The 25,835-nt window shown below is 35.0% G+C and overlaps 1 long non-coding RNA gene across 4 annotated transcripts; it reads right to left on the bottom strand.

Moving 5' to 3' along the window:
- Positions 1 to 1,525: 1,525 nt before the first annotated feature.
- On the bottom strand, positions 1,526 to 25,794 carry LOC107877785. Of its 4 annotated transcripts, XR_007042699.1 has the most exons (4): positions 24,639 to 25,794; positions 19,590 to 19,977; positions 5,806 to 5,880; positions 1,526 to 2,977 (listed from the first exon to the last, which is right to left on the bottom strand). It is a non-coding gene; the product is annotated as an uncharacterized LOC107877785 (long non-coding RNA). The 4 variants fall into 4 exon arrangements; XR_001676518.2 differs by lacking the exon at positions 5,806 to 5,880 and having other exon boundaries at positions 24,639 to 25,793; XR_007042700.1 differs by lacking the exon at positions 1,526 to 2,977 and having other exon boundaries at positions 4,760 to 5,880; positions 24,639 to 25,793.
- Positions 25,795 to 25,835: the final 41 nt, after the last annotated feature.

The following is a 25,835-nucleotide window of genomic DNA, read 5'->3' as shown; positions in this document are numbered from 1 at the left end:
GACTCCCAGATTTCCATTTGTCAATTTTCAGTGAGCCACCGCAATAGTGGCACGTCGCGGTGGCCCATAAAATCGGGTTCCCAGTTTAATTTTTCCATCTTCGTACAAAAGTTAAAAAGGGCACTTTGGACTTTTTCCAAGACTCTTAAACCATACGAAAACCAAATTAGAGTCATTTACAAGCATTCTATGAGTTTTTTCTCAAGTTTTCTCTCAACAAAAACCCTAAGTATCCAAAACCTCTTTCAAGAATCTCAAGAATCCACCATAGATTTTCCAAATTGAGTTGAAATTTAAGTTCTCCAAATTCAAGGGTTGCAAGAACCCTCTCTCAAGAGTAAGAAGAAGAGTTTGAAGCAAGCTTGTTCATCCAATTTCATAATCTAAGGTATGTGGGATTTTGAACAAGGGTAATCCTTTTACCCTTGTGCCCAAAGGCTTATTTAAACTACATTTTTTTGTAATTTATGAGATTTTACATGAAATTGAATTGGGTTTTTCACCCATTGTTATTGGTTGCAAGCTTTTAATGTTTTTCATGAATTGAGAGTCTAATGACATGATTTTTACATGTTTTCTTGAGAAATTGCAGCTGGGTCTATACCCCATGATTCTAATCCTTGAGAAGTTAATAGCTGAAATGTTTGAGATATTGAAGTATATGAGTATGTTGAGATTATGAGCTAAATTGCTGTAAATTCTAGACTTCTATATGATCTATGAATCTATATGCTATCTAATATGCATTTTGATGAGTTTTAACTTGAGATTAAATTATGGGTCATTCATCCCTACTTGAGACTTGCAATTTTATAAACTTTCATTCTATAAGCACCCATGATTTGAGTATTCTGAGATTATTGAGAAGTGTTTTGACCTAATGGTCATAGACCTTTGAAATCCACTTCACTACATGAGATTACAGATTTGATTGTTGGGTTCTTGTGAACCATGAGATTATTTTGAAAGTGGATTTTCATGAGATGAGCGAGATAAACTAAAGGGAGTAGTATTTAGAACCGAGTTGGGTAAGTTACTATGATTTTTTACACCAGAAGTACGTGCCACCATAGGTTTGAGATTTTTGGCCTAAGGCCGAGATGATTGGGCCCGAGGCTGAGATAAGTGATCACCGAGTTGAGGTTATACTCCTTGGCAAGAGTATGACGCCTCTCCCCAATGTGAGGTTTCTTTCTTAGGAGGACAAGACGTTGGACTTCATGTAGCTCGCATGGTTTATGTCGGTTAAGAGAACCTCCCTAAACTAAACTATTTTCCATTGAGATAGAATATTTTCCCTAAAGCTTTGGGATGAGATATTTTCCAAAATGAATGAATTGCTTTGAGTATCTTCCAAAGAAGTAAGTAGTTTTCTCTACTAATACGAGTTGATCACCGATTTTCAAACCAAAGTTATATGATTTTGAGTTCCAAGTGTTTGAGTTCAAAAGAGTTATAAGTTCTTGAGCATTAAAGAAGTTTTACTCCACATGAGATATATGAATGAGTTGAAAGTATTGTTTAAAGTTTCCTTCAGCCTATGAGTAATGAGAATAAGAGAAGAGTGCAGATTTTATAGCCAAAGTATAATGACTCACGAGATTTGTACTACATGCTTCATTCTACATGACTTATGAGTTTTTCATCTTAGACTTATTCAAGTCATGTGAGTCATTCCTATTTGCATGCATGATTTGATTAAAGAGTATTGATATTGTTTTATATAAATGCATACACCTACATATACTCAGTACATTCCCAAGTATTGATCCACATATACATCTATGTGCTACATTATCTTACAATGTAGGTGCAGGTGCTCAATCCCAGCCTTGTCAGTGATTCCCGAGTACCTTTGTCTACATTTCTCTAGCGGTGAGTCCTCATGGTTCGAGGTCTTATCTTCAGATATTTCAGCACTTGAGCGTTTATGTCATTACTTTCAGTTCAGTTTGAGTTAGTTGGGGACCTATCCCAACGAATCTCTTGTTCATGGAGTAGTAGAGGCTTTGTCAGGCTAGTCATCAAACTGTGGTTGTGTTGAGATTTCCAGTATTATGGTCGTTTGGACCGAGTATTACCTTCGTATTTCCTTTCATTTGGTATAACAGTGCCAGTGTTTTGTATATTTCTTCTTGAATGAGTTATTATGAGAAGTGATAGGCTCAAAGGGTTAGCTTGGGGCTACTTGTAGCCCTAAGCACCATGTGACATCCCGAGAGGTGATTTTGGGTCGTTACATCATTACATCATCCACCACTAAAACAAATGTTCATCCTCGAACGTAAAAAGAAATAAGGTACCTAAACTATCAAAGAAATATGGATATCTACTCCGTATGTTGGACTCAACCTCCCAAGTGGATCCAACAACAGGATGATGCCTCCACTGCACCTTCACAGAGACTATCTCCTTGGATCTTAACTTTCTAACCTGCCTATTCAAGATAGCTATAGGCTCCTCCTCAAATGTTAGATTCTTATCTTGACTCACTGAATCACATATAAATCATCTGGATGGTACCTCTTCAACATAGAAACATGAAAAAATGGATGTATGGCTGAACCACTGGACCCTGATAGATCGGAATAGGTTGTTGATCTGGGGTCTGCGGCCCCAACCTAACATGTGAACCCTGTGGAGTGCCAAGTGATCCGCCTCTCTGAACTATAGTCTCCAAAACACCCAACATTATATCCAAGGTATTCTGAAGATGGGATGCAACAACAAACCCTGGTGGTACCTGACTTGGGTGCACATCATCAGCTGGAACCTGAATACCTTCATCACCTACCTCAAACTCATCCTCGAGAGACCCTGCCTACCAGGAATTTGGGCAACTCCTTGAGCTCTCTCTATACCATGACCTTTACCCCTACCACATCTCCTACTCCATCCAGGTATCCCTCTAGCTCAATCAGCTCGGGGATGGTGGGGGCTCCTGACCGTGATCCCAAAGTGGACGAGTCCTCACCATCTGTGAGAGAATAAGATAAGAATTTCAGTATTTAAAGTTAAAAGATCAATATTTTATGATAAGAAAGAGAATAAAATGAATGTTTCCTAAAGTCCTATAGCCTCTCAGAGATAAATAACGGACGTCTCCACACTGATTCGCGAGACTCTACTAGACTCGGCTTGTATTTATGAGACCAATGAACCTGGGGCTCTGATATCCTCTGCACGACCCAAATTTAGGACCGTGATGACACCTATTCCATCCTCCGTGATAGGTAAGTCAAATACCCAATTTCAAAAACAACATCTCAAACTCATAGAAGCGGAAGAAAATAAGAACATAACCAATCCTAAATAACCTAATAATTAGATTAACAGGCTAGTAAAATTAAATAATCCATAATCCCAGGTTTGGAAGTTACTAGTACACGCCACTAAATACAGAACCAAAAGAAAATTTGAGTCTTTCAAAATATGGAAAATGCATAAGAACAAGGTTGAAGGAGATTTCAGTAGTCTCTAAAACCAGTAACAGCTACTTCAAATCTCCAATGATGCTAGCAAAGAAGGAACCATAGGCATCAATATCCGGAGGTCATCGAATCTGCACCTACACGTAGGGTGTAGAAAAAGCAAGAGTGAGTATGGAACCACGTGTACTCAGCAAGCATCGTCGATCGATCCTAATTCAAAGTGGTGACAAGTGACACGACGTAAATCAGCTAAAAACAAACATACAAACCTGCATTCAGGAAAAACTATCCTAATCTAACTGAATAATCCAGTTAAACAGTCATAAGGATATCATACACAATCCAAAAAGTCTCAATCCAGTGAAATAAATAAGACATATATAGTAAGTACTAGATCAATAAACACACTTTAACCAATCTGAACCAAATGAATCAATGCAATGCGATTCAATGCAATACAATGCATATGATATGCACACACCTACCGAGCAATGGCTTCAAGGTCAGAACTCATGGGGGACTCACAAGGTCCATGTATTGTGCAGGCATGCACTCCGATCCCAATAAATATACTGTACAGGCGTGCACTCCGATCCCAATAAATATACTGTGCAGGCTTGCACTCCAATCCCAATATATATATATATATATATTATGCAGACGTGCACTCCGATCCCAATAAATATACAGTGCAGGCGTGCACTCCAATCCCAATAAATATACTGTGCAGGCATGCACTCCAATCCTTATAAATATATATAATAATATTGTGTAGGCATTCACTCCGATCCCATATGAAATGCAATGCATGAAGTGCAGGCGTGCAACTCCGACCCCAAATTATCAATAAAGTCAAGCAAAACACTTCGTGTCTTAAACTAGATCAGGCATAAATTTCAAAGTTAACTCAACTTATCAAGTAAGAGTATTCTCAAAATAGTTCAAACATAGCATTAACGTATTTTATCCCCTCAAACAACACCGGTACCCGCATAGATGCTCGTAATAATCACCTATACGGGACCCCCATTTCTCATTACTCCCATTACACATAACTAACAAATATTCAAATAAGCACTTTGAAAAAAAGTCTAAGAAAAGTCTAAACTTGTGTCACGACCCAAATGGTCATGAGTGGCACCCACACTAATCTTCCTGTGGGAGAACCATTTAAACCGAACCATTACCCAAACACTTAGTCAATATTATATGGTATTATTATAAAATTCAATATAATAACAAATATCCAGGACTAATTATTATTAATGCAGAAATTCAAACAAACTACTTACTAAAATTCTCAAGATCCGAAAGTCATCGTACAAGAACTACTAACGAAGATCATATCTAAAGTGATATCCAAAAATAAAGTAAATAAAGAATGTTTCATTGTCCGAAAGATGGAAAAGAACAAATAAGATGACCCATGGCAGCCTGGAGACTGAGTGCTCACCTTTGGATCAAAATATGCTATCAAACTCTAGAAGTGATGTCATGTATGAGCCTAAAACACTTTCTACACGCCACAAAAGAAGTGTACAGGGTAGTATCAGTACAAACCACTATGTACTGGTAGGAATCATAGGCCAACTCAATTTAATAGCATATACACAATACAAATCAAATAACAAGTAGATAGGCATCGTCACACAACAAATATTCAATGAATCAACAATACAGCAACAATAGGTCAAACAGTGCTCACAAATAAACTACATAACCATTAAGAGTATCAAGCATACTGTAAACATCCACAGAAATAACACAAATATGTACACACATGTTATGGGACTTATTTTTTTTCAAATAGTCATGACCTGTAGGGAACAATCTATGTTTATGCACCGTACCGGCGTGGTATCCGATCCAATATAAATATAAATGTATCGGTGTGGTACCCGATCCAACATGAATATAAATGTATCGGCGTGGTACCCAATCCAACATGAATATTAAAGTACCGGCGTGGTATCCAATCAAACATGAATATAAATGTACCAGCGTGGTACCCGATCCAACATGAATATAAACATACTGCGAGGTACCCGATCCAACATGAATATAAACATACCGGCGTGGTATCCGATCTAACATGAATATAAATGTACCGTCATGATACCCGTTCCAACATGAATATAAGTATTATCAATATCATACAATCCCACAACATACAACACAATGTACCAAGTTTACAAGTACACTTAAAGTCATAAGACAAATCCATCAAGTAAATTGTCAATAAACATTTATACACGCATCAACAATCCAAACGTCAACAATTTCAAGAATGTCCGAATAACAATCAACAAGTATCCAATTTATGAGCCTACACACAATTAAGTTGAGTCTAAACTTCAATTAAACCGTAACCTACCTCAACCGAAGAATCCAAATGCAAGCTAATTTGCGAGGGTCTTGCCCTTCCGTAAATCTTCCAAATGGTTAAAATCTGTTCAAATACATAACACTAAACTTCACCCATCCTTCATTATAATCTAATAATTAATTCACTATTACTTTGTCCAGCATAATTTTTCTTTTTCCAGTTATACGCCTAATTAGATTGGCAAAATAACTAATATTATAAACGTTACATTGTTGAAACAATAACTTCTTGGTTTACAGGCTACGTACTAATGCATGTACTACTTCACTGTGTAAGGCTAAACACTACCCAAATACAATTTCAGTAAAGACTTTGCCTAACCTACAACCTGCAACCTTACTGACTACTGTTCATAAATTCCTATAACATTATTGTTAATTAAAAATATCTACTTATTTACTTTTCCATGATTTGTTGCATCCTACCCACATTCTCATAAAACTAATAGGTACAATCTTATTAAACCATAACCAACTATACTTATACCATTAAATTATAGAAAATCCATTAACTAAAGAAATTAATTAGTCACCTGGAACCGCAGTCAGCACTACTCCACTAGTATTATCGTGCTCCTCTCTTTACAATTGTCTGACTCTACTATTAATATATATGGTAAACCCTACCCAATTAAATTAAATTAAATTCTTGTATTAGCCACATAAGAAAATAACTTAAAACTTTGGCCCATTAATTCACTAATAAAATTAATTATCTAAAATATACCCAACTAATGACTTCACTCACTTCGAAATACCTCAAGAATCGGTACTACTCATTTCCATGAATTATAAATTCACGTATACAAACTATGGAGAGCGCTAAAATAGGGAGGATGAGAAAATTTCACAAATGACTAGGAGGGTCGTTACATTAGATACCAATTAAACAACCGTTCGTCCCTGAACGGACAAACAAGCGACAAGGAAGGAAACTAAGGAATTACCTTAATCAGCAAAAAGATACGGATACTTGTTACGCATGTCTACTTCGATCTCCCAAGTGACCTCCTCAATAGGAAGATTCTTCCACTAGACCTTCACAGACGCAATCTCCTTAGTACTCAACTACGGACAACCAAATATTTAGCCGAGCCTATGCATACCCCCACCACCCCAGACTCGGAAGGTTTAATCAGTATACAAAAATACAAGGCATATTCTTCACCCATACATATCCAATCATCCTATACCTGCTGATAAATATAGGTGCATACTAGTGATAGGCGATGCACATGCAGGAATGAAGGAAAAGTATACCGTCAGTATCACCACTCATCATAACTATCCTCATCAGGACTATCATCATCGTAATTGACCTCTGACTTTGTCGAATATCAACACATCATCAATAGTATTCTCCGACCTTGCCGGGTGTCAACATCATCTCAAGTATCTTCCGATTTTGTCGGGTATCAATATCATCACAATAGTATCCTACGGCCTTACCGGGTATCAACAGATCATCATAATATTGTCCTTCAGCCTTGACGATTATCCACATATCATCATAATAGTCATTACCGAATAATATACACTAAAATACTCAAAAAAAAAAATAGTCAAATCACCATAGAATATCTATCTAGTCAATACTCCCCAACTACTCGTTATTAGCTAACCAACACTCATTATAATAGAATCACTAGTGCGCCAGTCATCACATAACCTCTAGTTATTAGCCTAAACATTATCCTTTACGTAATCTTTATTCATGGGATAGCAACTAACCACTACTTATTTAATAGCCAACATCTAACATCTAGTCAAGGTTCATCACTAGACCGAAACCGCCATTTATCCACCATTCATTATTATCAACTAATCATCCTATATTCGTTAATCATTACTAGACAACACATTACTACTTGTCACCTAACCATTTTTTATTAACTGACTCTAATTCATTATCTAACCATCTTTTACTAACTAATTCTTGCTTAACTATTCATTAGTGAACCATATAGAAACTATTTAAAGTTATTAAATAGTCACCTCTTATGCCAAAAACTCTTATTATCTAGCCACATTAACACACAACTCCTCGTTTATCGACTAATTGACATCACAAACTTAGTCATCAATACCAACTAATCTTCACCTATGTTAGACCCGAGCTTACCATAAACAATGAATTAACCATCGCTAGCTACCATGTTTTAACTAAGAAAGATTCATTAACTAATACATTAGATTCCTAGCCATACAAATGCTATAGTCCCCTAATAGACAACTAGTTACAACATAGCTTAATCGTTAATTAGGTATAACAATCGTAAGATCATATTTAAGCTAAAATCACAACAATTACCGACATAATACTCATGAATGTACCAAATCTATGCATGTTATCACCAATATTCAATCAATAAAGTCGTAAGTAACATACCGGATCATCCTCCGTCCCATACTAGAGAGATATGTATACAAATATATATGTATTCATAAACTGTAATCATATCCTTTAAACTGATAAACACTCCTTGGATATTCATTCATTATCATAACACAGCCCTTGACTCATTAATTCATCCGGAATAGTCACAACATCATAATCACGGCCATAGAGAAATATACATATCCAAAACTCATATCGAGAAATCATATTTATAAGTCGTAGCATATCTCTAATCATCTCACATATAGGAGGTATCTCTCATATTAGAGAAATAATATAGATAAACATGTAATTGTCTGTAGAATATCTTATATTGATAGGTCATACATCATGACTACGAGGAATATCACCTCTCTAGGTCAATTTGCATATCTAAGAGGAAATAGCATCTCTATAGGTCAATCATCAAGTCTAAGAGGAAATAACATCTCTAAATACCCAATATTCCTTCCACAGGAAGTATCATAACTATAACTCAAAATCCACAAACTAGTAACATCAATACAAGCTACCAAGTTATGACATAACCTTATTCTAAGTTTTACTAGCCTCATTTATGTCTAACATCCACAACTTATTCCACAAGACTTAACACAAGTTTAGGCCTAAGTGGGCTAGATGATCCTACTTCTAATCCTCAATTTTCATAATTAGGTACATTATGCCCCAAACTAGGCTAAGGTATCTAGTTCATCTTCTAGATATCAAGTAAGTCATATTCAAGCCTAAGATAACAACTTCAGCTAGAAACAAGGTTACTTAAGTCAACTCTACACAACTTATGGTTTCAAGACTACCACACTAGCCCAATAAGGCTAAATATACAAATCATGCTTTAAATACTAAAATCACATCCCAAACATAGATTTACATCATAACTACGCTACAACTAATCTAAACTAGAAAGGAAAAGTAATAGGATTCAAAAGGGGTATAAACATGCCATTTTACGGGTCCCACAGAATTAGAGCCTACAACACATTATCCTCCACAGCATTGTTAATATACATCTAATCATTATACATTAACCATTCAACAAGAAATATCCACCAAGTATCACTCAAGGAAAGATCAATAATTTCATTTAATAATTCATTTATTCTCCCATTCAGGATCATCCTTAAATATTTTATGAATGTAACTAAGTCATTTGATTTTGCATTGCCACTATCATGAAAATTACTATCCTCTAAAAGTGTAATATATCATCCAACTTTGTGGGACATGTAAATGTATAATTCAACCACAAGGTCAAGTCAATAATACTTTGTCTTCTCAAAATTTTATCTAATGCATAAATCCACCACTACAACTTATGTCCTGATAATCACTAACTCAATATTTTTTAATGAAAAACACTTCACCATCAAGCCAAACCTTTCTTATATCACTAACACAAATTTAAGAAATACAGAGCCATTCTTATTTCTACCTAACAATATTTTTATTACGGGCTTTACTTAACTCTTAATTACCTCAAGGGTGGTCCCCCTACCACTAGAACATAAGCAAGGCCAAATAAAATAAATTGATTATAGGTTATTGACAGTCTCATCATCAATATCATATTTCAGACAAATTGTAACGCCCCGTGTTTCAGGCTAGAATGAAAATCGTCATTTCTATGCGTAGATGATCCAAAATCCATAAATCCTATGCAAATTTTCCATGTTAATCAAGTATGTTGTGTGGTAACCTATTTGAGCATGAATTGAGATCATAAAGGTGCCCTAACTCAAGGACAAGTTGAAAGATTTCCTACCATTCGAGTTTTAGTGAGCGTCGAAACTTGAGTCAACTTCAATCGACCATAGCTCCTTATATATAATGAAATGGGTGGCCTACTATATATTAAATGAAATATATTCGAATTAGATTTACATCGATACCACATTCGCCTAAAACGGACTCAGTGAAGAAGTTAGAGAATTTTTAGTGTCAGCATCCCCGATTGACTGGCCACCGCATCACGATGAGCCTTAGATTAACAATTGTCAATTCCAGGTCACCTCAATTTCCGGCGCGTCGTGGTAAAGTCTTTTACAGCGTTCCAGTTTTGGACTTTAAATTCCAATGTCAAATTACACATTTCCCATGTCCCCAAACCCATCCAAACACGGGATTTAATCTTAAATACACCTAAATACATACACTTTCACCAAAATTCATCAAGAATGCTCTCTAGGATTTAAAACAATAATCCCAAATAACTCAAGATTCAACCGTGGGTTTTCAAAAGCGATTGAAGATTTGGAATCCCCAATCCGCAAGTTTCGAGAATTACCTATTATCTTTCGAGGTTAAGGTAGGCGGGGTTTTCCTAAAATCTCATGGGAATAGAAATCATGATTTTAAGAAAGGGGTTTTCAGATTTATGAATATATTCATGTTTTAGAAATCTTAACGGTATTGTTTGGGTCTTTTGACCTTCCCTACATTGATTTGAAATTGTATATAAGTATATGTATGTGATTTAAGTTAATATTAGAATTGAGAGCATGACTCACATGAAATCCCTCTCTTGATGTGATTGTTCCCCTGTTTCACATGATATAGCTTGTTTTTGAAATACATCTTGAAAAGCATGTTACGAAGTATCTTGATTTATGAATGATTTGACTATGAATCTTGAATTCAAAAGAGAGGGTTGTTTGTATTGAAAAATGTTGAAAATACATATAATGAAATAGTGCATGGATTATGCCAAAAGCACATGACCACCTTATGTTTGACGAGTTCTTGCACAGTTTTGACTTATGCTTTCGGAACATGAAATATCTTATACTGTTTGCATGTTTGGGTGGTCTGAATCGCATTTTAATGAAAGAATCATGTATGATACATTATGGCTCAGAAATAGGACTTGCAAGTCTTGGTGTGATGACACCAACTCAGTTAAAGCCATAGTAATTCAAAATAGAATAGAGCACATATTTGAATTCAAATTTTCAGATTTATGAATTCAGAAAGATGCATGTTTAGAAAAGATTTAAAAATGAGCTTGAAGAGAGTTAGATGGTTACCCGAAGAAAGTATGATTTGAAAGACTCCATGCTAGAAACTATGATTTGCTAACACGGGATTATGGTACCATGCTTTGTGATCTTGTGTACTTTGATTCATGTTATCCCAAATTGGGACTATAGTTAGGAGCCCTGCTTTGTCATCTTGTGCACTACCATAACATGTTGATTTGATTAGGGATTTTGGCACCCTGCTGTGTGATCTTGCGTGTCCCCCTTATAAATACTCCAATTCATATGGAAAACTTAGATTGAGGGCTTGTCCGCCGAGTCAAGGGCGGATTCTATATAGCCCGTGGAATTACAGATTATAGGGTATACCATCTAGCTCAGAAATAAGACAAAGAGTGATTCATGATTTCAAATAAATGTTTGCCCATGTGTATTCATATATCATATGAAAAATATTTTATGAATTACTCTCGCTTATGTTATATATAAATATATTATTTTGGAATGCTCTGCGTACCAGTACATCTGTATTGACGCCCCTTCTTCCTCCAGGTTCTGAGGCTCAGTTTAGAGGTCCAGAGAAATAGTATTTATCAAACAGAGTTGTGGTGTCCAGTTGGTGAGCCTTCTCTATTTCAGAAGGTCAGTCTTTTTAGATTATGTCATTTATTTTTGTTTTGCTCTGCTGGGGACCTTGTCCCATTTTCAGACAGTTGTCAGATTTTCTTGTAGTAGAGATTTCACAGACTGAGTCAGATGTTATTAGATGTAGTTGATTTTCAATTTTCATACTTATGCTGAATTCAGAATTGACCATGTTTTCATAGCAGATTATGTTTCCGCATCTTCTTTATTTATATGAATGTGTGTATGCTTACTAGATAGAGAGGGATATTTTGGGCCCTCATGGTTTAGGATGTCCATCACGGCCAGGCCCTAGTTTGGGTCATGACAAACTTGGTATCAGAGCACAGTTTATAGTCCCAGGGTGTCTACAAAATTGCATCGGGTAGAGTCTTGTTTATTGGTGTGAAGCACGCCACACTTATAAGCAGGAGGCTACTAGGCATTTAGAAATATTTCCCTTTCTTTATTTTCTAGTTCGTGCTATTGAGCCAAAATATTCCTATTCTATACTTTAATTTGTGCTATAGTGTCGCTCATATGAAAGTAAAGCTATCCCAATTCTTTCCTTACTTTGATGTGCCCAGATATATCTCATTACTAGAATGATTTAAGTGCAAAAGTTTATAGTCTAAATGGTATGGTCATTTTTTGGTTGAGTCACATAAGAGTTTGAAATTTGTGCAAGGACTTAAGAAGAATCCCTTACTGCCGCAGAGTGTATTGATTTTAGTGTGAACTTTGATTTCGATGAAATCATACTTTTTGTCCTACGGTATTAAGAGTATTCTTTTTTTTTAGAATTTATACTGCAAATGTCATGCTTAAGAGGGAACGATGTGTAGCAGAATGTTGGAACTGCATTTCCACCCAAATAGTAGTATAAGTTAAGTGTCAGTGTCATGACCTATTGGTAGTGATGTTGGACCAAGAAGTTGGTTATGTGAAGTCACAAAGTTAGAAGTTAGAGTGAGGGTGACTTGTGCATAAATAAATATTTTAGTTGAATAACCGATGTTTGAGGATGATTTACCACTTTATAGTGATGGACTAATCTGGTAGCTAGTAGCATGTATGGATTGTATGGTAGTCTGTGGGAGAAATGTTTGACTCAGATTTTTTTTATACAAAGTAAGATGTGTATTCTTTGATCATTGATTATTGTGTGTCAATTTTCTATCTCTTGTAATATGCAATCTTGTTATCATGGTGTTTTTGAAAAATCAAAGAGTAGTGAAGCCATGTGGGGCTTTTTCGATTTGCTAGCATAGTTGCTTTGTTATTCATTTTATTTTCTTGCTCAAACATAAAAAAATCAAAGTCTAGTGAAGCCGTGGGAGGCCTATTTCGATTCACTAGCAACTTGTTGTTCATCTTGTTATTTTTGTGTTGGTTGGAACTGGGGGTTTAAAGGCGAAATGGCAAGAAAGGTGGTGAGGGCGATTTATTAAATATATGTACAGCTGAATATTTTTGCATGAGATTGAGTTGGTAATAAAGTGATACGTCCTTGTGTGTTAGTTTAGTAGAAGGTAAAGGAGTTATTAGTCAAAGTGAATTATTGTTTGCTTGAAGTATGAAAATGGCTAGATTAGCCAGTAAGTTAGGATTATAGACTCATGGTTTTTTGTGGAATTTGAAAGTAGTCTAAATGTATGCTTGGGTAAGTAGGTGTGATGTGAGAAAATCGTATAAGTAGACAAGATTGTATGCGGTTATGATATAAGATTAAGGGTGACCATGTCTATTATGTGACTTTACCCCCCCTTGACCTTCTTTTTGTTGGTAGTTGTAAACTAGTACTACTTGTGAGAAGGTATGTAGTAGATTTTTGAGGTATTTGGATAGAATGTCCCAATTTGATGGACTAGTATATTATGTCGCCTTCTTTTTAAATGGTAGATGATTGATACTAGACTATTGGCTTGAATTTAATGTAGGATGTGGATGTGAGAATAGTGGCTTTTGTGAGAATTGTGTGTAAGGTTGGGTTGTAAATCATATTTAGCACTAGACATTATGTTTGAATAGTTGATGGCCATGAATGCGGATGTGATGATTTCTTGATTAATGATACTAGTTTTATGGAAGTGATCCAATAGGCTTGAACAGTGTATGCCAGAGCTTAAGTTTGTTTGATTCATAATAAAGTATGATGTTGTATGTATGATGTAGAAGTATGCCCAAAGTGATATGAGGTTGCGATAATTTTTCTAAGGCTATTACATGTTGTGTGTGGCTAGTAGTACCGTTGAGTTGCTAGATGGTATATGGTGTTCTAAATAGCCAAGTTAAGGAGTTCTAATTGATAGTGTTGGGCCTTTTGATATGATCTTGAATTTTCATGATGGAGAGATATAAGTCGGAGTCGCGATATTGATTTGCTATGACGGAAGTAGTATAGTTCATCAGAGGCTTGGTGATATCCATGTTAAATGTTATAATCTAAGTTTAAATTTTTTAAGGTTGAACTAAAAGAAATAAGAGATAAAATGCTATAGGGTGTACACTCCAACTATAGAGATACTTATGAAGATCCAAAGTAAGTGTTCCAGTTTTATGTGATGACTATTAGGTCTATAGAATGATAGAGCGTGTCTCAGAAGGTGGTATTAACAGTGGGTTTTCCACTTCTAGGTGTATCCATTGGGGTTAAGTTATATTAATTGTGTATATTATCGTATTCCATACCCCAGAGTGCAGTGAGTGTAGTTCAGTTTAGAGTCTAGTAAGGGATCTCTCAAACTTAAGATAATATCTTAAAGCTAAGGGGGAGATCATAAAACAAGTGATCCAGACAGGCTCTCAAATTCTAGTAGAGATGTTAGTATGATATAGGACATCAGGAAGTGAGCGTAAGGCTCAACCCATTCTTATCTTCGTATTTTTTAGTTATCCTAATACTTACTCATGGATTATGTTTTAGTTCCATGATCATAGTTCATGTCCATGTATATGAGAGAGAATAACGTTCTCTTCCAGTTCTAAAATGAGGAGTTCCATTTCATTCAATAGTCGGAATCACATTCCATATGTTATGAACTTCAAATTGAGGTCATGCAGCTCATGACTCATGTACTCACTCTTTATAGTGTGATCAGTTCCCATAATTCATGCTATACTCTTAATGATTAACGAGATTATGCTTATAGTCATGTATGCCCTAATTCAGATCACTTTGATGAATCCCTGATATTGATTTGCTATTCCTTCGACCTCAGTTAAGTGTCAAGTCTTATATAATATCCTCTCATATTTCAAGGTCTTATGTTCTAACCTATTAGTGACTCCTCCATATGTGAAGATGGTGGTGATGAGTAAATGTTTCTTGTCAATGAAAGATAATAGTATGCTTGTTTTGGACAAGGCCATAAGTGTGAACTAGGATCTGGGGCCAAGTCTTTGATAAATGTGATGATTAGTGGAAATTTGTGTGTATATGTTCTTGGGGTAGCGCGTGGGAGTTATGTTGATAGTGGATTAGAGAATATGTGAAGTATTTCCTTATGGGTGTTTGCCTTGGAGTTTATATATATAACACTAAACTTCACCCATCCTTCATTATAATCTAATAATTAATTCATTATTACTTTGTCAAGCATAATTTTTCTTTTTTCAGTAATACGCCTAATTAGATTGGCAAAATAACTAATATTATAAACGTTACATTGTTGAAACAATAACTTCTTGGTTTACAGGCTACGTACTAATGCATGTACTACTTCACTGTGTAAGGCTAAACACTACCCAAATACAATTTCAATAAAGACTTTGCCTAACCTACAACCTGCAACCTTACTAACTACTGTTCATAAATTCCTTTAACATTATTGTTACTTAATTAAAAATATCTACTTATTTACTTTTCCATGATTTGTTGCAGCCTACCCACATTCTCATAAAACTAATAGGGACAATCTTATTAAACCATAACCAACCATACTTGTACCATTAGATTATAGAAAATCTATTAACTAAAGAAATTAATTACTCACCTGGAGCCGCAGTCAGCACTACTCCACTAGTATTATCGTGCTCCTCTCTTTGCAACTGTCTGACTCTACTATTAATATATATGGTAAACCCTACCCAATTAAATTAAATTAAATTCTTGTATTGACCACATAAGAAAATAACTTAAAACTTTGGCCCTTTAATTTACTAATAAAATTAATTATCTAAAATATACCCAACTAATGACTTCACTCACTTCAAAATATTTCAAGAATCGGTACTACTCATTTTCAAGAATTATAAATTTACGTATACAAACTATGGAGAGCGCTAGAATAGAGAGGATGAGAAAATTTCACAAATGACTGGGAGGGTCGTTACAACTTGCCTCAAATCTGAGCCCATATGTCAACTTATGAACTTGTCCTTCCATAACACTTCTGAATAATCAAACTCTATTTAAATATATAAGCTCCATAAGAGTATGAACTAGTACGTCAAATTTCAACTAAAGTGAATTATTATTCGATCTCCAAATTAATAAATTCTCACTTTAAAAACTGTAGTTTTTAAACCTCAATTCTATAAATCTTGAAATCTAATATAATACTCGAGAAATAGTGAACTTCAAAATCTTCAAAAGCATAGAAATCATTAGGCATAAACCAATTTTTATCACTACTTTTCAATTTTCATCACCACCTATGATCGATAATAAATACATTATTGTTATAAAATATAATTAAACTATCAATTTCATGCCTTATTTTGTCAATCACACGCACTGCCACTGAATATTAAGATTTACCCTCACAACATTAATTTTGATTTATTATCATCGCCAGCAATCATTGTCTCAAGTTCATATATATATAACATTTTTAACCAATAACTATACAAGAAAACCTAACAGTACTTAAGGAATATATCACCCAAGTTGATGGATTTTGCCTAACTTTGGATCACGTGCCCATTCTACCTAAATTCGTAAGGACATAACAAAATAACTATATTATTTTTTTATAATCATTACACTATGGATGAATACCAACTCCTTTTCTATTTTTGTTCAACGCTAAAGGCACCAGGAAGCCTTTCACAATTGGTTCATGAGATTTAACACATTATCTCGTAATAATATATAGACTACAATATATATATATATGATCCACTCAAGATATCTCAAACCTGAAGCTTAGCCAAGAGATCTACTTTGAAAGTGCATATGAGAGAGATAGCACTGCTAACTGTCGTTCCCTCTTCCCTCAATTTTTTCTGATGGTATTGATAAATATGATAACCCTACCCACTAAAATTTATTCTTATACATAGGTTTCAAAATTTTAAAAAAATATAAATTTAGCCCATTACTATAAAATAATGTCTAAAATTTACTAGATGGGTTAAAACAAGATAATTTTATAAAATAATTTGTAGGGTCATTACATCACCCAAGTTAATGGATTTTGCCTAACTTTGGATCATGTGCCCATTCTATCTAAAGGCATAAAGACATAACATGATAACTATATTATTTTTTTCTAATTATTTAAGGTAAAAGAGGTTAGAGAGACTGTTCGCAGGATGCGAAGGGGTAGAGCGACGGGGCCGGACGAGATACCGGTGGAGTTTTGGAAGTTCGTTGGAGAGGCTGGTATAAGGTGGTTGACTGGATTGTTTAATGAAATCTTCAAGACGGCAAAGATGCCCGAGGCTTGGAGGTAGAGTACCATGATCCCTCTCTATAAGAATAACGGTGACATCCAGAGTTGCAATAACTATAGGGGGATTAAGTTATTGAGTCACTCTATGAAGATTTGGGAGAGAGTGGTCGAGGTGAGGCTGAAACGGATAGTGGCTATTTCGGAAAACCAGTTTGGATTTATGCCTGGCCGCTCGACGACGGAGGCAATTCACCTGGTGCAGAGGTTGGTAGAACAGTATAGGGAAAGGAAGAAGGACCTACACATGGTGTTTATCGACCTGGAGAAGGCTTACGACAAAGTCCCTAGGGAGGTGCTTTGGAGATGCTTGGAGGTGAGTGGAGTACCGCTGGCATATATCACAGCAATTAAGGATATGTATGATGGAGCGAAAACTCAGGTGAGGACGGCGGGAGGAGACTCAGAGCATTTCACTGTCTTGACAGGATTGCATCAGGGATCTACTCTTAGTCCCTTTTTGTTTACGTTGGTGATGGATGTGTTGACGCGGCGTATTCAAGGGGAGGTGCCTTGGTGTATGCTTTTTGCAGACGATGTAGTTCTGATAGATGAGACTCGAGGGGTGTGAATGACAAATTAGAGGTGTGGAGGCAAACTCTTGAGTCTAAAGGGTTCAGGGTGAGCAGAAGCAAGACAGAGTATGTAGAATGCAAGTTTAATGACGTGAGGCGGGAGAATGAGGTAGTAGTGAAGCTGGAATCATAGGAGGTATGTAAGAGGGATAGTTTCACGTATCTCGGGTCCGTGATCCAGAGTAACGGTGATATTGATGAGGATGTCTCATACCGTATTGGGGCGGGATGGATGAAGTGGAAGCTCACGTCGGGGGTGTTGTGTGATAAGAAGGTGTCGTCCAAGCTGAAAGGCAAATTCTACAGGGCGGTAGTCCGTCCGGTCATGTTGTATGGAGCGGAGTGTTGGCCAGTCAAGAACTCCCACATCCGAAAAATGAAGGTGGCAGAAATGCGGATGTTGCGCTGGATGTGTGGGCTGACTAGAGGGGATAGAGTTCGGAATGAGACTATCCGGGAGAAGGTTGGTGTGACTCCAGTGGAGTGCAAGATGCGGGAAGCCCGATTGAGATGGTTCGGACACGTGAAGAGGAGGGGCATGGATGCCCCAGTTCGTAGGTGTGAGAGGCTAGCGTTGGATGGTTTTAGGCGGGGTAGGGGTAGGCCGAAGAAGTACTGGGGTGAGGTGATTAGGCGGGACATGGAGCAGTTACAGCTCACCGAGAACATGACCCTAGATAGGAAGGTCTGGAGGACGCGAATTAGGGCAGAAGACTAGGGCCGGTTTGGGTCGCTAGTGTAGGGAATTACTTGGTGGGGTTTTTATTCTTGTTATGATTCCGTGTTCCATGTTTTATTACGAATCTGTGTGTTTTCCTCTGTTTTCTAATACTTATGGGTGCAGTATGTATGTTATGTAATCTAGTTCTGTGCTTTACTATGAGTTTGTGTGGTGTCTCGTGACTTGAGCCGGGGGTCTATCGGAAACAGCCTTTCTACTTCTTTAGAGATAGAGGTATGGACTGCGTACATCTTACCCCCCAGACCCCACTAGGTGGGAATACACTGAGTTTGTTGTTGTTGTTGTTATTATTACACTATGAATGAATACCAACTCCTTTTCTATTTTTGTTCAATGCTAAAGGCACCGGGAAGCCTTTCACAACTAGTTCATGAGATTTAACACATTATCTCATAATAATATATAGACTACAATATATATATATGATCAACTCAAGATATCTCTAACCTAAAGCTTAACCGACAGATCTACTTTCAAAGAGCAGATGAGAGAGATAGCACTGCTAACTATCGTTCCCTCTTTCCCCAATTTTTTCTGATGGTATTAATAAATATGATAACCCTACCCACTAAAATTTATTCTTATACATAGATGTCAAAAGTTAAGAAAATATCAATTTGACTCATTACTATAAAATAATGTCTAAAAGTTACTAGATGGGTTAAAACAAAATAATTTTATAAAATAATTTGTAGGGTCATTACAACGTACTTTTGAAAAATCTCGTACCTCTTATCGAAATGTTCTCTCATTACAATAAATTTTGAGAGCATTAAATCAATACCTGAGGTTTTTTGAAGGTTCATTTCCTCTTTGCTCTGTTGTTTTGTAGCTTTGTGGACCATCCCATTAGTCCCCATATTAACAACTTCACCATTGAGATAGTATGTTGATCCTGATTAACAAGATCAACAAAAGCATTATAAATAGAAATATTTTTATTGGTCTTATCTATCTGCATTTCACCTTGATTTTGCAGATAATTATCATTGTTCTTCTGTAGACTTTATTTTGTTGAGCTCTTCATTCCTTTGAGAATTTTGATTGTGACATCTAAAATTTCTTCTTTTTTGTGTGTGTCGCTAATCCTTTTGATGTTCTTGTTGCTGACTGTTACTTTCCTTTTGATGTTCCTATTACCTGTCTTTGGTGCTAGAGCTACCAACTTGAACCTGTTGAGATGGATGTGAGTCATATAATATATATTTTTAGTCATTATTTGTCTCACATTTAGTATTTTTATAGTTTTTATTGGAGAACTAATCTTATGAACTGTGCTTAAATTATATTTTATGTGTAGAATTAAAATATATGTAAAGATGAAGAGATATGGAACCAAAACAAATTAAGGATGAAAAATTATAGAAAGAAATCAAATAGATATCTTAACGAATTAAATAGAATATTTTATTAATATTTCTACGAAAATGGGCCTAAAATGTCCTTCAACTATGTGAAATGGTGCAAAAATGCTCTCCGTCTACCTATAGGGCCTAAAATGCCCTTCATGTCTACCTATTGGGCCTAAAATGCCCTTTTCGTCTACCTATTGGGGGTATTCTTCCCTTTTATTTAGGCAAATTACATGAAATAACATTTTTATATACTATATCAAAAATTTATATTTTTTATTTTTATTGCCGACTTTCACGATGCCTCCATACAAATATATGGTATATTTATACCATAAAAATTCATAATATATTTATATATTATGCAAATTATATTTATATCATAAAAATATATTATATATTTATACCATATAAATTATATTTATACCATAAACATACATGGTATACTTTAGATATAAAAAAATTATACCGTGTAATACTGAAAATATATATTTATATTTAATAAATAATTTTTTAACAAAAAAAGTGCTTCCGGCATAATGAGATAGACTATGAATATTTATCCCATAAATTATATATAAAAATATAATAATAATCTGACTTTGACATAAATTATATTTATACAATAAAAATACAGGGTATATATGTACTTCCAACATATCAATTTTTATTCCATAAAAATTTATTCATAAAAAATTATGGTTAATCCATTACATTAGAATTAAAACTACAAGATAACGAAATAATACTAGATGATTAACATACATGAAAACAAAATGAAATATACATGAGCAAATACTGGATGACTTAATTTATTTAAAAATATTTGAATTTTAAATATAAGAGAGAACGATTTGAAAGCAGGGATTATCTTTCCCACTTTTAATTTGAAGATTGAAAAAATATATGTTAAATTAAGGTTAATTGATAATTAGTTATAGCATTAAATTAGTAATTATAATTATCTTTTCTGATTCTTTTAAATGGCTATACATGTAAAAAAAAATTATTTTTATAATATTAAAAAAAAGTACTATTATTTATGTAATTAAGTTTTAAGTATAGTCTTTCCATGTAATTTTCCTAAATAAAAGGGCAAAATAGGTTCAATAGGTAGACGGAAGGGCACTTTAGGTCTAATAGGTAGATGAGAAGGATATTTTTGACCCAATAGCTAGATGCAAAGGGCATTTTTGGCCCAATAGGTAGACAGAGGACATTTTTACACCATTTTACATAGTTGAAGGGCATTTTAGGCTCCTTTCCGATATTTCTATAGCATCAAAACATTATGCAGAAGGTGAATTAAAAACAAGAACATGCGCACGTGGCGACTTATGAAAAGAGAGAGCCGCGATGACCATTACTCTGATTTTATTTTTTTAATCTATTTTGGACTCAATTATTTTATTTAAGAATTTTTCCTACATCTATAAATATTTTGAAAAATCACTTTTTACAAAAAATTTAATTTAGAGAGAGGTAGGAGTCATCGTAAAGGTTGAAGAAAATTGATTTCATCTTTTCTTGTTCTTTATTATTTATTTTTATATTTAATTCTTTGGACAATTTATTGTAATTGCTCTATGTCTATGGAGTTAAACTCTTTATTCTAGGATTATGATAGCGAACAAAATGATTGTTTAGTAAATCTTGATTTGATTTATTTGATTAGCATAATAGTTATTCTTATATTCGTGCTTTTGCTATTTTAAAGATTTGAGACGTTTAAAATATATCTTTGAGCCAGAAATGAAATGACCAAGCTTTACGATTAGAATGAAGAATATAGGGACTAAGAGCTCTTCTTTACTAAAATAAGGAATTAATTTGCCAAAATCGGAGTATACCTAATCACCCTACTTGATTACAAAATGAAAAGATAGATAAATGAGTTTGAATTAGCTTCTCATATCCTCAGATGATGTAGTTGTGAGACTAGTTTGAATAGAGAATTAGAGGATGATCATTCCCGAATCACAAAATCAACTATGTAAATCAACAACTAGATAATCGAATTAGTTGATGAAATTGATATTATACTTGATTATTAGCAAAATCATAATCCTAGATTGATTCATCCATTAATTGTGTAAGAATCCACTCTTTTTTTATTAGTTGTTTATTAGTTATTTTATTTTGAGATAATACCCAATTACCCCCTTGAACTATACCCAAAAAGGCACTAAGGTTGTCAAAATTACACTTTTAATTAGGCACTAAGGTTATCAAAATTACACTTTTAATTAGTTCAGGGGGTAATAGGACCTTCTTTAAGTTGAGGTATGTCATAACCTTTTTGGGTATAGTTCAGGGGGGTAATTGGGTATTTTATCTTTTATTTTTATTTTTAGTTAATTTATAAATATAGCTTAAATCTATTGCTTGAATAAATAATTAGCATAGCTTAATTAAATAAAATAGTTAATCGATATATTTATGTTGGTACGATATTCAGACTTAAAAATCCTACATTTTCGTATGACCGTGTACACTTGTGTGAACTTTTGGACACAGGAGAGACTCAGTGACTAAAGCAACTTCTTGATGCTTTTCCCCTCCATTCTGTTTTACTTATATTTTATTCATTTCTACTTTTGGTAGAACAACCATGAATCAGATGTCCTTGATATGTGCAATAAGAACAATAATCAGGAAGCTAATGATATTGAGTAGCTTGCCATCTCCTTTCTATTAGGTCCTCTTTATCAAATCCCATCCAAATATGAGATGTTCCTTTTATAGTGAGATCAATTTGGAGCTTAACTTTTGCAACACTTTGATACGAGTACGACTACGTAGATGAACATATTTTGAGCATGTCAAAGACAACCGAGAGAAGGCCCGAACTTAAGCGTTAATGAAGTCCAAAACCACCCTATGTATGCACTCCATGGGCAGCCTATTGGAGCATTTTAATTAAAAGGGCATTTTTGTCATTTATGTCTTATTTTGTGCTGTAATATAAATAGACCAACTTAGGGTTTTTGAGACTTGGTTGATCATTGTCAAGACTTGAAACATTGTAACATTTTAGCCTCTCTCTTTAGAAGCCCCAACTGAAACTAGGGCTAGACAAGTGAAGATTCACTTGTGTTTGCATATTGGCTTGAAAGGTTGGTGTTTAGAGGAGGTAAAGGCCCTCTTGTGTCAACGTAGAGTTAGGTTTGTGTCATGGGTAGTGTTAAGGGTCCAAGAGTGTAACAATTCTTGGGATCTTAAGATTGTCCCTTCATTTGGTCTAACTATTTATCTTGTATCTTGATGTATCTATTGGTTCCTTTTTTGTTGTTAATGTACCCATGACTTTCTTGTTGTTGTAATCTTGTTGTTTATGTGTTGATATAGTGAAGCCGTGTGGGGCTCTTTCGATTCACTATAGTCATTGTAATCTTGTGTTCTCTATTTATCTTGTTGAATATTGTGGTTGTTGTCTTGAAAACATAGAAAAGCTGAGTGGGGCCTTTGATTCTCTAGTGTTATTGTCTTGTAGATCTCTTGATTTCCTTGTTTGTGTTTGATCTTGTATCATACTTCCCATAGCTTTCTAAATAGATGCAGTATACAAATATAAAGTTTTACCAATAGGGGATATGAGAGCAGTTTAGGAACTCTTTGTTGTAGCAGTACCTTGAAAATATAGGTAGTGTAACCCAAATTGGAACTATAGGAGTTTCCTCCACAGGATAAAAATAGGGGTCCAAGCCTAAATTCTCATTATTTGCCCTTCAATATATATCCTTTGTTTGGTCCAAATAGTAATATAATGAACTTCATTATCAAGGTCAATATGCATGTGCCTGGGATTGCGGTGAGCAATCTTGGCCCCTCACGTAAGCTGAGTTTGAAGAATGAAAGTTTTCCTCAGTAGCTTAATCTTTGGCATGGTGTTGATGAATTTTTCAATAATTGTATACCTGCATCTCTCAGCCTATTTAACCAAGAAATCCTTTTTTTAAAAAAAAATAACAGCCGGCAAACCTTGGCTAGTGGTGGATTTAGGGGTTGAGAGTTCTATAGATACCTCATATTAGCTTGGTTGGTTCTAAGTCTAGTAGCAAAAGAGTGAATGACAGTAAAGGGAGCTGGCTCAGGGACTATCTTGATTTTGGGATTAGCATTTGAATTGGTGGTGTTATTTTTGGTATTGTTATCAATAGAAGGGGGTGGTTTGTTGTTCCTGGGATTGGGATTATGTCTTTTCAAATTATTGGAAACTTGAGGATGATTTGATTTGTGTTTAGAACAGTTTTTGGGATTGGGGTTAGTTTTGATCTTATTTGGTACCATTAGCTGTTTGATTTACCAAGCTGTTATTCTTAGAGGTCATACCTAATACATCTTTTTGTTGCAAAACGATAGTTAGTCCAACACTAGGTTGTGTAAATTGATTTGGAATTCAATTGAGCATCCCCATTATCTAAACAATTTTTTGTTTAATTCAGAATCTAAAATAGAATTAGAAGTGGTAGGGTACTTACCTGCTACTCATTAGACTTGGATTGCTTATTGATCACCTTCTTTGCAATTTCATGTTGAGTATTGTAATCATTTCTTTCCTTAGTCCCATCTGTTAAGGCCAAAGTAAGACTACATAATATAAAGTTTTCATTTTGTTTCTCAAAAATATGATCCTCTGTGTTGATATGATCAATCCTAGCATCAGGATCCACAAGGAATTGAGAGCTTGCAAAATTATGTATTAAAAATCCGTTTCCAGACACTTGAGCAGGATTGTTTATCCTAAAAGAGAAATTCAATGATCTTCGAGCCTCGTCTATTGGGGCTTTTTGGTTTCACTCCTTCCTTTCAACCTGTTGAATGATCTTAATTTGAGAATTTTGGATTTAATTATCCAGAATTGCTCACCTAAATTTTAGGAATTTTGTTTTGTTGGAACCCTAATTCCAAAATTCGTGTTCTGACTCAAACAAGAAGGGGCTTTTGTCTTATGGAGTTGTATTTTATTCCCTTGCTCCTTTGGCATTGGTTTTGGTCAGAATAACTCACCAGAATCTTATCTCCATCTTCGGTAGACTTGTCGTCAGTCACTATTATCATTAAACTTTCCTGAATATATCTTGACAGGAGCACTATGATGCAAGGAATGATCCCAGTGGTTGTTTCTTGATGAATCTCGCCAGAAATGGTTTGAATTTCATGGCTCAAGTGAGGGGATTCAATCGTGATTCCTTCAAGAATCACAGGATCTGATTCTCGATTAGGACAGTGGCTTGAGGTGATTTTTTTATGGCAAGTAGTTCTTGTGATCAGTGATCATTCTCCATCAGTGTAGAAATATAAATCATTCCAGATTTTTGAAGAGAAATAATTTTTCGAACCCATTCCAAATCTTCTTGTGAAATTGCTACAAGGATCGCTACTCTCTTTTGTAATTTCAAAGATTTGTGGGATGAATTAGTGGACGATTCAAGATGGATTTTTTTCGGAATCTCATTGCACTCCAATTGGGATTGATTTGGTGGTTGGAAAAGGTTCGTTGGCGGCTCCATGGGCATTTTGGCATACCTGGCAGTGTGTATCTCCATAGAGAGAAATTTTAGAGAGAGATTTAGAGAGAGAATCAGTTAGTTAAATTAATTGATAGTATTAGTTAGCAGATTTGCGTCTATAAATGAAGGATTAATGTGTTGCAATTTGTAATGTCCTAAATACGA

Source organism: Capsicum annuum, chromosome 7 (genome assembly GCF_002878395.1).
Source record: "Capsicum annuum cultivar UCD-10X-F1 chromosome 7, UCD10Xv1.1, whole genome shotgun sequence".
NCBI classification, from domain to species: domain Eukaryota; kingdom Viridiplantae; phylum Streptophyta; class Magnoliopsida; order Solanales; family Solanaceae; genus Capsicum; species Capsicum annuum.
This window is presented reverse-complemented; position numbering and strand designations above follow the sequence as displayed.